Below are 13,501 nucleotides of genomic sequence, written 5' to 3' on the forward strand. Positions count from 1 at the left end.
TTGTTAGCATTACTCGTTTGTCTCTTCTACTGAGCCTTTCAGGGTAGAAGAGGCCTTGCAAGATCCGGACTAGGTGTTGGCCATGCAGGAAGAGCTCAACAACTTCAAGAGGAATGAAGTTTGGAGCCTGGTGCCACGTCCAAAGCAAAACGTTGTGGGAACCAAGTGGGTGTTCCACAACAAGCAAGACGAGCACGGAGTGGTGACAAGAAACAAGGCTCGACTTGTGGCAAAAGGTTATGCCCAAGTGGCAGGTTTGGATTTCGAGGAGACTTTTGCTCCTGTGGCTAGGCTAAAGTCTATTAGAATATTATTAGCCTATGCCGCTCACCATTCTTTCAGGTTGTTTCAAATGGATGTGAAGAGCGCTTTCCTCAACGGGCCAATAAAGGAGGAGGTGTACGTGGAACAACCCCCTGGCTTTGAGGATGACAGGTACCCCGACCATGTGTGTAAGCTCTCTAAGGCGCTCTATGGACTTAAGCAAGCCCCAAGAGCATGGTATGAATGCCTTAGAGATTTCTTAATTGCTAATTCTTTCAAGGTTGGGAAAGCTGATCCCACTCTTTTCACTAAGACTTGTAATGGTGACCTTTTTGTGTGCCAAATTTATGTCGATGACATAATATTTGGTTCTACTAATCAAAAGTCTTGTGAGGAGTTTAGCAGGGTGATGACTCAAAAATTTGAGATGTCAATGATGGGCGAATTGAACTACTTCCTTGGGTTCCAAGTGAAGCAACTCAAGGACGGCACCTTCATCTCCTAAACAAAGTACACTCAAGATCTTCTCAAGCGGTTTGGGATGAAGGACGCCAAGCCCGTGAAGACACCGATGGGAACCGACGGACATGTCGACCTCAACAAAGGAGGTAAGTCCGTTGATCAAAAGGCATACCGGTCTATGATAGGGTCATTACTTTATTTATGTGCTAGTAGACCGGATATTATGCTTAGCGTATGTATGTGTGCTAGATATCAATCCGACCCAAGGGAATGTCACCTTGTGGTCGTTAAGCGGATTCTTAGATATTTAGTTTCTACGCCTTGCTTCGGGATCTGGTATCCAAATGGGTCTACCTTTGACTTAATTGGATATTCAGACTCCGATTATGCTGGATGCAAGGTTGATAGGAAGAGTACATCAGAGACGTGCCAATTCCTAGGAAGGTCCCTGGTGTCTTGGAGTTCAAAGAAACAAACCTCTATTGCCCTATCCACCGCTGAGGTCGAGTATGTTGCCGCAGGACAGTGTTGCGCGCAACTACTTTGTATGAGGCAAACCCTCCGTGACTTTGGCTACAATCTGAGCAAAGTCCCACTCCTATGTGACAATGAGAGTGCAATCCGCATGGCAGATAATCCTGTTGAACACAGCCACACTAAGCACATAGACATCCGGCATCACTTTTTGAGAGACCACCAGCAAAAGGGAGATATCGAGGTTTTCCATATTAGCACCGAGAACCAGCTAGCTGATATCTTTACCAAGCCATTAGATGAGAAGACCTTTTGCAGGTTCGTAGTGAGCTAAATGTCTTGGATTCGCGTAACTTGGATTGATTTATAGCATACATGTGTTTTATGCCTTTGATCAAGTTACTTTATGCATTTATGAAATTTGTTGATTATTTATGGTGCTCAAGTTGTGCAAGGGATCCCCGGACCTCACAAGTCCATGTGTGAATGATGCACAGATTTAGGGGGAGAAGTGCTACAACTTGACCCTTTGAGACTAACCTTTGTGTTTAAGTGTACTTGATGTAGTCTCAAAGGTGCATTGAAAGGGAAAGGTGAAATTGGACCATGCAAAGACTTCCACTGCACTCCGGTATTAGTGTACTCACCTCCAAGTCCATTCTTATGCTCTTATTGCCTTTTGCTCTTAATTGACAATTTTGGTGAGGCAATGGGGTTAAAGGGCCAAAAATGATCCTGTTTTGGTGCTTGATGCCAAAGGGGGAGAAATCAAGGCCAAAGCAAATGGATCAGCTACCACTTGAGAATTTTGAAAATAGTAGAGTTAGAATTTTTGGTTTGCCAAAATACTCTTATTGCAAAATTTGGTCTCTTGTGAGGAGAACTTATAATTATGGGGAAAAGGGGGAGTTTTTGGATCTTGTTCAATTTCACTTTTGGAATATCTCTCTTCATGCCCAAACAAGTGAGTTTGACTTAGAGATAGGAAAATGAATTTGATTTGCAAAAACAAACCAAGTGGTGGCAAAGGATGATCCAAATATGCCAAATTAGAGTAAAAAACAATTTGGTCTTCAATTTGATTCGATGTTGCATGTTTTGCATGGCTTTTTGTTGTGTTGGCATAAATCACCAAAAAGGGGGAGATTGAAAGCAAAATGTGCCCTTGGGCCATTTCTATAATGTTTTGGTGATTAAGTGTCCAACACAAAGTGAGTGAAATATTATGTGCCAAACAAGCAAAAGATGCAAATCATGTAACAAGGTACGTTTCTAGACTTAGTACATTGTTTTGAGTACTAACATATGTTGTCTAAGTGCTAGAAACAGAGAAAAGAAAAGAACCAAAAGACTTGGCTCGGTGCAGCCAAATCTCTGCTCAGTCTGGCACACCGGACTGTCCGGTAGTGCACCGGGCAGTGTCCGGTGCGCCAGGCTGGACTCCGGTGAACAGGCCGCTCTCGGGAGAATTTGGCGGCGTACAGACTGTCCGGTGAGCCAATGGCCGCCAGCGCAACGGTCGACCACGCAATCCACGGGCGACGCGTGGCCCGCGCCAACGGTCGGCAGGGGGCACCGAACTGTCCGGTGTGCACCAGACAGTGTCCAGTGCGCCAACTGCCACGAATCTGCAACGGTCGTCTGCGCCATAATAGGAAGGAGATCGCGCACCGGACATGAACAGTGGCTGTCCGGTGGTGCACCGGACTGTCCGGTGCGCCACCCGACAGAAGGCAAGGATAGCCTTCCTTGTTGGCCTCCAACGGCTCCTAGTTGCCTTGGGGCTATAAAAGGGACCCCTAAGCGCATGGAGGAGTCACCCAAGCATTCACTAAGCATTCTAAGACTCCCACACTCCGTCTCCGCGCACTTGATCGATCGTGTTAGTGATTTGAGCTCCGTTCTAGTTGTGAACTCTTTGTGTTTCATCTTGAGCTCAAGTCTTGGCTTGTGTGCGTGTGTGTTCTGTGAATTTGTGTATGTTGCTCCCAACCTTACTCTTGTGTGTTCATTGTGATCTTTTGTTGTAAGGGCGAGAGACTCCAACTTGTGGAGATTCCTCGCAAACGGGAAAAAGAGAAAAGCAAGAAAAGTCGTGGTATTCAAGTTGATCATTGGATCACTTGAAAGGGGTTGAGTGCAACCCTCGTCCATTGGGACGCCACAACGTGGAAGTAGGCAAGTGTTACTTGGCCGAACCACGGGATAAAATTGTGTGTCTCTTGTGATTGTTTTCTCTTTGATTGTCAGTGTTCACAAGAGCTCGTTTCAAGCCACTTAACCGTTCTAACCTTCATAACCAAAGTTTTGTGGCTATTAGTGTTGAATTTTACAGGATCACCTATTCACCCCCCCCCCCCTCTAGGTGCTCTCAGTACCCCCTGTCCAGAATAGAAGATCTATTTGACTAGCTGAGAGGAGCCAGTGTGTTCTCGAAGACAGATCTAAGGCCCGATTATCATCGGCTCAGAATCCGACCTTCCGATGTACCGAAGACCACATTTACCACCAAGTATGAGTTGTATGAGTTCACAGTGATGTCATTTGGTCTGACCAATGCATCAGCTTTCTTCATGTATCTGATGAATAGTGTGTTCATGGATTATCTGGACAAGTTTGTGGTGGTGTTCATTGATGATATTCTCATATATTCTTGGACTGAGGAAGAGCATGTGGATCACTTGAGAAAGGTGTTGCAAAGGCTACGAGAGCACCAGTTATATGCCAAGCTGAGTAAATGTGAGTTCTGGATTCATGAAGTCCTGTTCTTGGGTCACATCATAAACAGAGATGGATTAGTCGTGGATCCAAAGAAGGTAGCAGATGTTCTGAACTAGAAGGTGTCGAAGGATGTTCGTGGAATCTAAAGTCTCATTGGAATGACTGGATACTATCGCCATTTCATTGAAGGTTTTTCAAAGATTGCGAGACCCATGACAGCCTTGCTAGCAAACAAAGTTGAATTCAAGTGGACCCAGAAGTGTCAAGAGGCCTTTGAAGCGATGAAAGAGAAGTTGACTACAACGCTAGTCTTATTTCTACCTGATGTCCACAAGCCATTCTCAGTATATTGTGATGCTTCTTACACCGACTTGGGTTGTGTGCTAATTGAAGAAGGTAAAGTTGTTTCGTATTCGTGATTGTTGCATTTTGGGGTATAATTTTTTTTTTTGCTCTGTACTCAAAATTCAGGTGTTACCCTTTCCTTTCTTCGCTCTTCTTTTCCTTTTATCAAAACAATAGAGAGTTATTTTATTCTATGTTGGCATGAGCCCTACAAGTGTCATGATTGTTGCATTCATGATATTGCATAGTGTTTCTAAGTGCAAGAAGTGTTTGAAACATGTTAATATATCTTGTAGAAGTCTCCCGCAAAATTTCATATTTTTATGAATATTTTTCTATTTTCCAAAATTCAAAATCTATTTATTTGAGGTACTTAAAAACATTTTTCAAAAGTTCTAAATATGTTTTTGCATTAACTGAGTGCCAAATCATGTCTAGGAATTTTCCTAGAATCTTTAGAACCTTTGAGATATGTTTCGGATATTAAAAACGATTTCAGCCTTTTTCTGAAATTACTTTTAATTTTAAAAATGGGATAATTACGGAAAAAATATCTTCAAACCCTTGCAATATATATGGCTGGAATCCTCTTGTAGAGCCCTTTCTGAATTTCGAAACCGCACCCCCAGTCTAGATCCGAAACTCCCAGAATTGCTCACCGAAGTTCGGGACGGTTCCAACTCCGACGAGCAATAACTTTTGATTCGTGTGTCATCGGCGGAATCCGAGGGTACCACTGCATGTGTCTCGTCGAGAGCTTCGTCCCGGTGCTTTCAATTCGTCGATCCGACCTCCGGTTCACCGTCAATCGACGGATTTCTCCTCGGCTCCGGCGAACTTCATCTTCTCCGGAGAGCCTCCACCATTATTGCACCTAGGGTTTTCTCGTTTTTCCATTTTCCTGTCTGTGCAGGGGGCCCTCTACCTTCCCTCACCTCCCCTGTCGGCAGCGCCCCCTCCCCCTTCTCCCCCCCGGGCACGGCCTGCCCGCCCGCTCGCCCCTGCACACGCACGCCCAGCTCGCCCTCCCCAGCGGCCGGCACGGCCCCCTGCGACGCCCCCCCACACCGTGCGCCCAGCCCTCCCCTGTGTGCCCCCTCCCCTCTCCCTTCCTTGCCATGGTGAGAGAAGGAGGAGGAAGAAGAAGATGGAAATTTTGTGAAAAAACCCGTGGCGAATTCAAAATGTGCACACAAATTTAGTTCAATTTAGAACTATGATAACTTTTGCGATTTAAATCCGATTCAATTCATTCAAGTTACGTTAGATTCGTATTAAAATTGTCTACATGTTAGAAACATTATTTCTTGATGTTGCACATTTTATTTAATTTAATTTAACGTTTGTTTGACCGATGGTTACTAGAACGACGTTTCAATTTAAATCTAATTTAGAATTTTGATTTGCGCATTTATAAATCAACATCAGCGTGGTTAATCTTAACTAAATTATTCTTATTAAATAATTATTTAGTTTAATCATGCTATCTATTAATTAGTTCTCGCGTGTCGTGTCGGCCCGCACGCCGTATGCGTGTTGTTGTGTGTACTGTGCACGTGTCGCCGTGCTGTTTCGCGCGTTGCGTTTTTCGTCTCGCGCTGTTATTTCGTATCGCTTAGAGTCACTAATGTTATTTAAATTACTCATCTAACTGAAAGTTGTTAGCGTAGCAAATTAATTAAAAACTAGGCGATAACTTTAGTTGTATTTAATAAATGTTGTTTAATGCGAGTATGCCGAATTAAATGTTCTATTTCATATTTCCATCGTAGCTTCGATATCAGCGTTTATTTTTCTCGTGTGACCATAGAAACGAGCGCTATTTTGTATTTCACATGTTTTCCCTTGTATGGTTTACTGTTTCTTTCTGTTCCAAGAATGTTAACTGTATGTTCGCACTCGCTTAGATAACATTCCATCCGCGGAGGCCGAGGAAGTTGCAAAAGAAGCCCCTGAGCAGCAACAGTTTGGTGAAGACAAGTGTCCTCTGACCTATTATGTCCTATCTACTTTATTATTCACTGTCCCGCATACTATGATTAACCTAAGTATTGACTAGCTTTCAATTTATCCTTTCCTTGATTACCTTTTTGGGTTGGGTTATTATAATCAGTTACTTGCTAGTGCTTTACTCTAATCAACGAACATGATGATAATAACTTTATGATATTATGATTCATTATGATTATGATTATGAACTTGTGACATTTTAGGGGGCTCAGGCAGTTTCCCAAGTGCCTCTTTGTAAGGACCTGTTCATTGAGAGACCACCCGGGACAACAATACAACCATGAGGGTGGAATGAGACACCCTTAGCTGATCAATTGGAGGAACCTGGGGGTGTAGTTTGCTTCGCCGTTGTGCCGTCAATGGGGGCTGGGGCATAGTGCTTGCTCTGCTAAGGGTGGGTGCCGAGGTTCATTCGATTTGGTTTTGTTAGTCACCCACCTTAGGGAGGAGTACCGTGTTTGTACGACCGGCGAAACTTAACAGGCGGCTACACACCAGGAGAATCTTTGTAAAGGCTACGTAGTGAATCCCTAGACATTCACCTCAGTAGTGAAGATTGGGTCTTGCAAACCCAGACTGGAGAGGGATCACGACTCGTAGGTAAAGTGTGCAACCTCTGTAGAGTGTTAAAAACTGGTATATCAGCCGTGCTCCCGGTTAAAAGCAGTCTTGAGATCCTCTTTGATTAGAGATACTCTGGATTCAATTATGTTGATGGTTTATTATGATGGCTATAATTATGATATATGGTACTTTCCTCTTGGAGGAAGTGCTTTCTTTTGGGAATATCAACTTAGATTATATGATAAAACTTGGCTTCTATTAATGATAAATACCTGACCCATTAAAAGCAAATGCTTTGAGCTTAACCTCACACACAGCTAGTCCACTTCAGCCAAATAGAACATTTATTGAGTATGTTGATGTGTACTCATCCTTGCTTAAACGTCAAACTCCAGGTTGTCCCTATTACAACCATTGCTCAGGAGAAGATGAAGGAAATGCAGAGGATTTCCAGGAGTTTCAGGACTTCGAGGAATTCTAATCTAGACTAGCGGCGAACCCCCAGTCGGCTACCTGTGAAGGCCTTATCTTATTACATTTCGTTCGGCACTTTGGTTTATGTTTAAGTTAATGACTTTGTGGATGTTTTGGGCATCATGATGTAATAAAGTTATACTTATTTCCGCTATTATGTGTGCATTGTGTGATGATGTCCAATTATGTAATTGCTGTGTACGTGAATTTCTGATCCTGGCACGTGTATGGTTCGCATTCGGTTTACTTTCTAAAACTGGGTGTGACATTATGACACACATACATTAGTAAGAAATGCTATTTTGAATGTAAAATTAAAGGTTCATCCACAATTTAATATTTACTACTTATTAAGTTTTAGGGGAAGTTAATATATAACCTCTACCATGCATTATTTTAGTTCAAACATTTTTAAAGAGTGGTTTAATTATGTAAAGGGAATAATATCTAGATTGAGAGTCCCTCTCTTATTTGTTGCTCCAACTTTTAGTTTTAAGTGTTGGTTCTAAGTTTTGAGCTACCAAACTATTTATTTACTTTTAGGGGAAATATATTTTATAAAGAAAGGAATCATTATTAAAAGATATTTGATCTCAAATCTTTTTTTGGAGAACTCACTCTAAATCACCAGACTGAGATTTTGGGCGTTAGAAATTCTACCCTATAAAAATAATCTCGTACTTGAGATTAGTAAGAAAGGGATGCAGAAGGTCTTGTTTGTAGTTTCACTTTTAGTTTTCAATTGGATAAAAACTAGGAAGTTTCTTTCTAATTAGCAGGTGGTTTATCTTTCATGTCTAGCCACCTATTAGGCAAGAAGAGAGGTGGTTAAAGCAATGATTGGTTGGGGTACGGAAGACTTACAACAAGGAAAAACTCCATCCCAGTTGGTGGATCTTGACTCATCTGGTGATTTGTTTGCCTCCTTCCTTCGTTAACGAGGTTGATCTCCTTCTTGGGTCCTGGTGTCTTCATCCGAGTTAATGATATATAGTTAATACAGATTTGTAGGTAACCCAAATAGCTTAGTAGGTAGAGCAGGTGGCTTAGTAGGTGACTTAAGCTAAATGAGATTAAGCATAATCTGGTTTGGTTGTTTTTGCTTCTGGATTGGGCTAGATAGGTTATACAACCCACTATGTAAGTTAGGTTGTTGTTCATGCCCGAGTTGGTCTAAATCACCAATTTAGGATTAAGTGAAACTAGGCGAAAAAAATAAATTCTAGGTGTAGGATTTAATCTATTAATTAATATGGGTTAATTTGCTCTACCCTTTAAATTGGTGCAAGAAATATGTGCCGATTAGACTAGGTTTTATTAGATTAGATTAGATCCGATTCATTTTGATTAGATCAAACTAGTCTTAGGTAAGATTATATTTATCCACATTAGTTTAGAATAGATTAGATCACATTAGTTTACATTAGATTGGATGGGATCTAGATTAGATACGATATGACTAGGTCTTATTGGATTAGATTATAGATTATGGTTATTCTTATAGGTTGGGATAATTAGATTCATTAGGATAAGATGGAACCTATTAAGCTAAGATAGAATCTTCTAAGGTAAGATGGATCTATTTTTTATGTGGGATAATCTAAGTTGACTTGGTTTTCTTTATAAACGTATTTTATGCCTATATATATGCAGATGCAATTGCGAGCATTACTCCACAACTCATCACACTCAATCAAAGAACCAAATCAACCAAGGTTCATAAGAACAAGCATTCAAGCATATTGGTACTATAAAAATAGTTTTTTTCTCTTATGATTAGGTGCTTTATTCTTAAGGATCACTTTAAGTACATGATTCCAAGGTGTGAAATCCAATTTGTCTTTTAGGGGCGAAAATGTAAGAGTAGTCAGAGTAAAGCAGCAATAGATGAGAAAAGATTCAAAAAAGTTTAGAAAGAATCAGAGTAGCATAAGAAATTAGGTAAGGGTTTGTCTAGGTCTATCTACGTTACGTCATACAGTCAACATTGCTCTGATACCACTTCTGTCACACCCGGATTTAAGGACAAATCCAGATGCATTTCATATGTACGCCAAATAAAAATCCAGACATACAATGACTCAGTGTATAGAGACGAATGTTATCAACTTTATTACATAACGAGATGTCAAGAGTGTTAGTCCAAACAAAGAAGCAAGAAACATATTATAATGTATGTGTAACTTATTCAAGTACTTAAGCTTATTTTTTGTAGCTTTACCCAAAGTTGCACTTTTGGCCTTCCAATTCAACTTATTTGGACTTCTTGTCTTCAATTTTCTTTCTCTAAACCTGTGCTCATGTTCATATCAAGAGTGTTAGTCCAAAGTGGTGTGTTGAGTACTAAATCACCAAAACAACTAGCAATGGCACAAAGGTACATTTGCCTTCATTTCAAGATTTTTTTGTAATTCACTTTTGATGGAAATGGAAGTTCTATAAATGGGATGCGCTACATAGATAGGGCTGGATATCGAGCCAGCTCGGCTCGTCTGAGTTCGAGCTAGCTTGTTGAGCTAACGAGTTGGCTCGGTTCGACTCGTTAAGCTAACGAGCTACATAGTCACCTCGGCTTGGCTCGACTCATTTAGCTCGTGAGGCAGAATAGAAAAAAATAATATGTATATAATAATCAATTTCTAATTAATTACAAAATAATTTAACAATATAAAATAGTTATTATACTCGTAGTTTCACAGACCATATCAATGTAACATCAAATTAACACAACTCATCACTCATCAATTCATACACATGTTCATCAGTTTAACTCACGGTTATATTCACATATACCAATTAAACAAATATACACAGTTCATCAATTACTAGTTTAACTCATAGGTCATTGACACCACACATACATATTACATGTTAATCAACTAGTTTTATTTTGCTGAAATGTGATAGCTCGTTTAGCTTACGAGCTGGCTCGTTAATAAACCAGTTTGACTCGTTAACGAACCAAGATAGGATGTTAGCTCAGCTCGTAAAAAAATCAAACAAGTTGATCCAAGCCAATTCAAACTGACATCAAACCAATCGAACTGACGAGCCATGAGCATTTAGTCCAGCCCTCACAAACAAGAATTTCGTCGTCCTGGAGCAAAACGCTAGCAAAGAAAGGGCTTTGCTTCACATGGACGCAGAGCTAATAATGATTAGCAACGTTTTTGGAGGGAATATGCTAGGTAGATGTTGCGCAAGGACAGAAGTGCCAATCTTTGACAAATGAAAAAGGGCTTCGAAAAGAGTACGCACATTGTACCTGGACGTGAGACGTGACGCTTGACTGTTTTATGGAATTTCAGGGAGAAAATTCCTTCAATGCCACCCAAATTTATACCAATCACTTCAATGCCATCAAAATTTATAGCTTCCCTTTAATACCATCAAATTTAAATTTTAATCCTTTGAATATCATCACCGTTAGTTTGAAGTTAACGTCGTTAGTTATATTTAAAGCAAATCCCTCCAATGTCATTAAAATCTATACCGATCCCTTCAATGCCACTAGAAATTGGTTTGATCTATTTGAGTTTTAAAAATTTTAGAATAGAAAAATTTTTGAACCCAAAATTTTTGAAACGTAAATATACCACATTGATTTTAAAATTTATCTCCCTCTGTTATCATTAGTGTTTGTTGTTAGTTTGAAAAAATATTAGGAATCAAATAGACCGAACAGATGTAGTGGAATAATTTTTGATGTTTACAAAAAAAATATGTACTAAAGTTTTTGAAAATTGTGGAATTGGTCCATATTTTTTTATTCTAGAATTTTTAAAATTCAAATAGATCAAACCAATTTCTAGTGGCATTGAAGGGATTGATATAGATTTTGATGACATTGGAGAGATTTGCTTTAAATAGAACTAACGGCGTTAGCTTGAAACTAACGACAATGGCATTTAAGGGATTAGAATTTAAATTTGATGGCACTGAAGGGAAGCTATAAAATCTGATGGCATTGAAGGGATTAGTATAAGTTTGGATGGTATTAAAGAGATTTTCTCAATTTCAGGACGTCTGACTATCTATGGAATTTCAAGTTATTTTAAGCGGTATAAAAACCGATAATATGAAAACGCATATAATTTGCTAGAAGTAGTCTGCGAGGCTATAAAAATTTCTCTCTCCGTCTTAATTTATAATCCATTTAACTTTTTTAGACTCGTCTTATTAACTTTTTTTTGAAAAAAATGACAAATTCAAAGGTACACTTAAATTATATTATGTGCTAAACAATATCACAGTAAAAATTAAAAATATTTATCAAAATTTTAAAATAAAACGAGTCGGTTAAACTTGAGTTACGAACTGTAAATTAAAATGGAAGGAGTACTTCTCAATGCTCGACACCAACAAATGGAATAAAGTTTTACAGCCAATTGACATTTTGGAGAAAATTCGTTTGACTTTTTTACGCACATCTTATTCAAATTTTTTGAAAAAATGACAAGCTATACTTAAATTATATTATACGCTAAATGGTTTCATAGTAAAAATTAATAATAATTATATTTTTTTTAAATAAGACGAATCAGTTAAACTTGAGTTAAAATTTCTCAATGCCCACTACCAACAAAATGGAATAAAGTTTTACAAGTTAACATTTTGGAGAAAAAACTGTTGATTGAAGTTGTATTTAGGACATGCAAAACTTAACTTGAATTCAAGGCATAGATAAATATCATGTTCACTTCAGATTAAGGCCTTGTTTGAGAGGGCTTCACTTAAAGAATTATAGCTTCAGTTTTTGTCGGGGACCATAATTAGGGGTGCCCCCAAGACTCCTAAATCTCAGCTGGTAACCCCCATCAGCACAAAGCTGCAAAGGCCTGATGGGTGCAATTAAGTCAAGGCTCGGTCCACTCAAGGGACACGATCTCGCCTCGCCCGAGCCCAGCCTCGGGCAAGGGCAACCGACCCCGGAGGATTTACGTCTCGTCCGAGGACCCCCTCCAGCAACGGACACACCTTCGGCTCGCCCGAGGCCTAGTCTTCGCCAAGAAGAAACCTTGGCCAAGTCGCCACACCGACCGACCGTATCGTAGGAGCATTTAATGCAAAGGTGGCCTGACACCTTATCCTGACGCGCGTCTTTCAGTCGACTGAGCCGAAGTGACCGCAGTCACTTCGCCGCTCCACTGACCAGCCTGACAAGAGGACAGCACCGCCTGCGCCGCTCCGACTGTTGTGCCACTCGACAGAGTGAGGCTGACAGCAACCAAGTCCGGCCTCGGGCGCCATAGGAAGCTCCGCCTCGCCCGACCCCAGGGCCCGGACTCGACCTCGGCCCCGGAAGACGACGAACTCCACATCGCCCGACCCCAGGGCTCGGACTCGGCTTCGACCCCGGAAGACGACGAACTCCGCATCGCCCGACCCCAGGGTCGGACCTGGCTTCGGCCCTGGAAGACGACGAACTCCGCCTCACCCGATCCCAGGGCTCGGACTCGGCCTCGGCCCCGGAAAACGACGAACTCCGCCTCCCCCGACCCCAGGGCTCGGACTCAGCCCTGGCCTCAGCCGACAGTCTCCGCCTCGCCCGACCCAGGGGCTCAGACTCGACCTCGGCCTCGGAAGACAGACTCGACCTCGACCTCGGAGGAGCCTCCGCCTCGCCCGACCCAGGGCTCGGACCGACCACGTCACAGGAGGGGCCATCATTACCCTACCCCTAGCTAGCCCTGGCTACGGGGAACAAGACCGGCGTCCCATCTGGCTCGCCCCGGTAAACAAGTAATGATGGCGCCCCGCATGCTCCATGACGACGGCGGCTCTCAGCCCCCTTACGGAAGCAAGGAGACGTCAGCAAGGACTCGACAGCCCCGACAACTGTCCTTCCGCCAGGCCCCAGCGCTCCTCCGACGGCCACGACATCACACAAACAGGGTGCCAAAACCTCTCCGGCTACCACGACGGCATGTACTTAGGGCACTAGCTCCTCTCTGCTAGACACGTTAGCACACTGCTACATCTCCCATTGTACACCTGGACCCTCTCCTTACGCCTATAAAAGGAAGGTCCAGGGCCCTCTTACAGAGGGTTGGCCGCGCGGGGAAGGACGGGACGGCGCGCGCATAGGCCTCTCGCTCCCTCCCGCGCGGACGCTTGTAACCCCCTACTGCAAGCGCACCCGACCTGGGCGCGGGACAAACACGAAGGCCCCGGGTTTCTCCTTTTA

This window comes from Zea mays, chromosome 1, assembly GCF_902167145.1.
Source record: "Zea mays cultivar B73 chromosome 1, Zm-B73-REFERENCE-NAM-5.0, whole genome shotgun sequence".
In the NCBI taxonomy this organism is placed as follows: Eukaryota; Viridiplantae; Streptophyta; class Magnoliopsida; order Poales; family Poaceae; genus Zea; species Zea mays.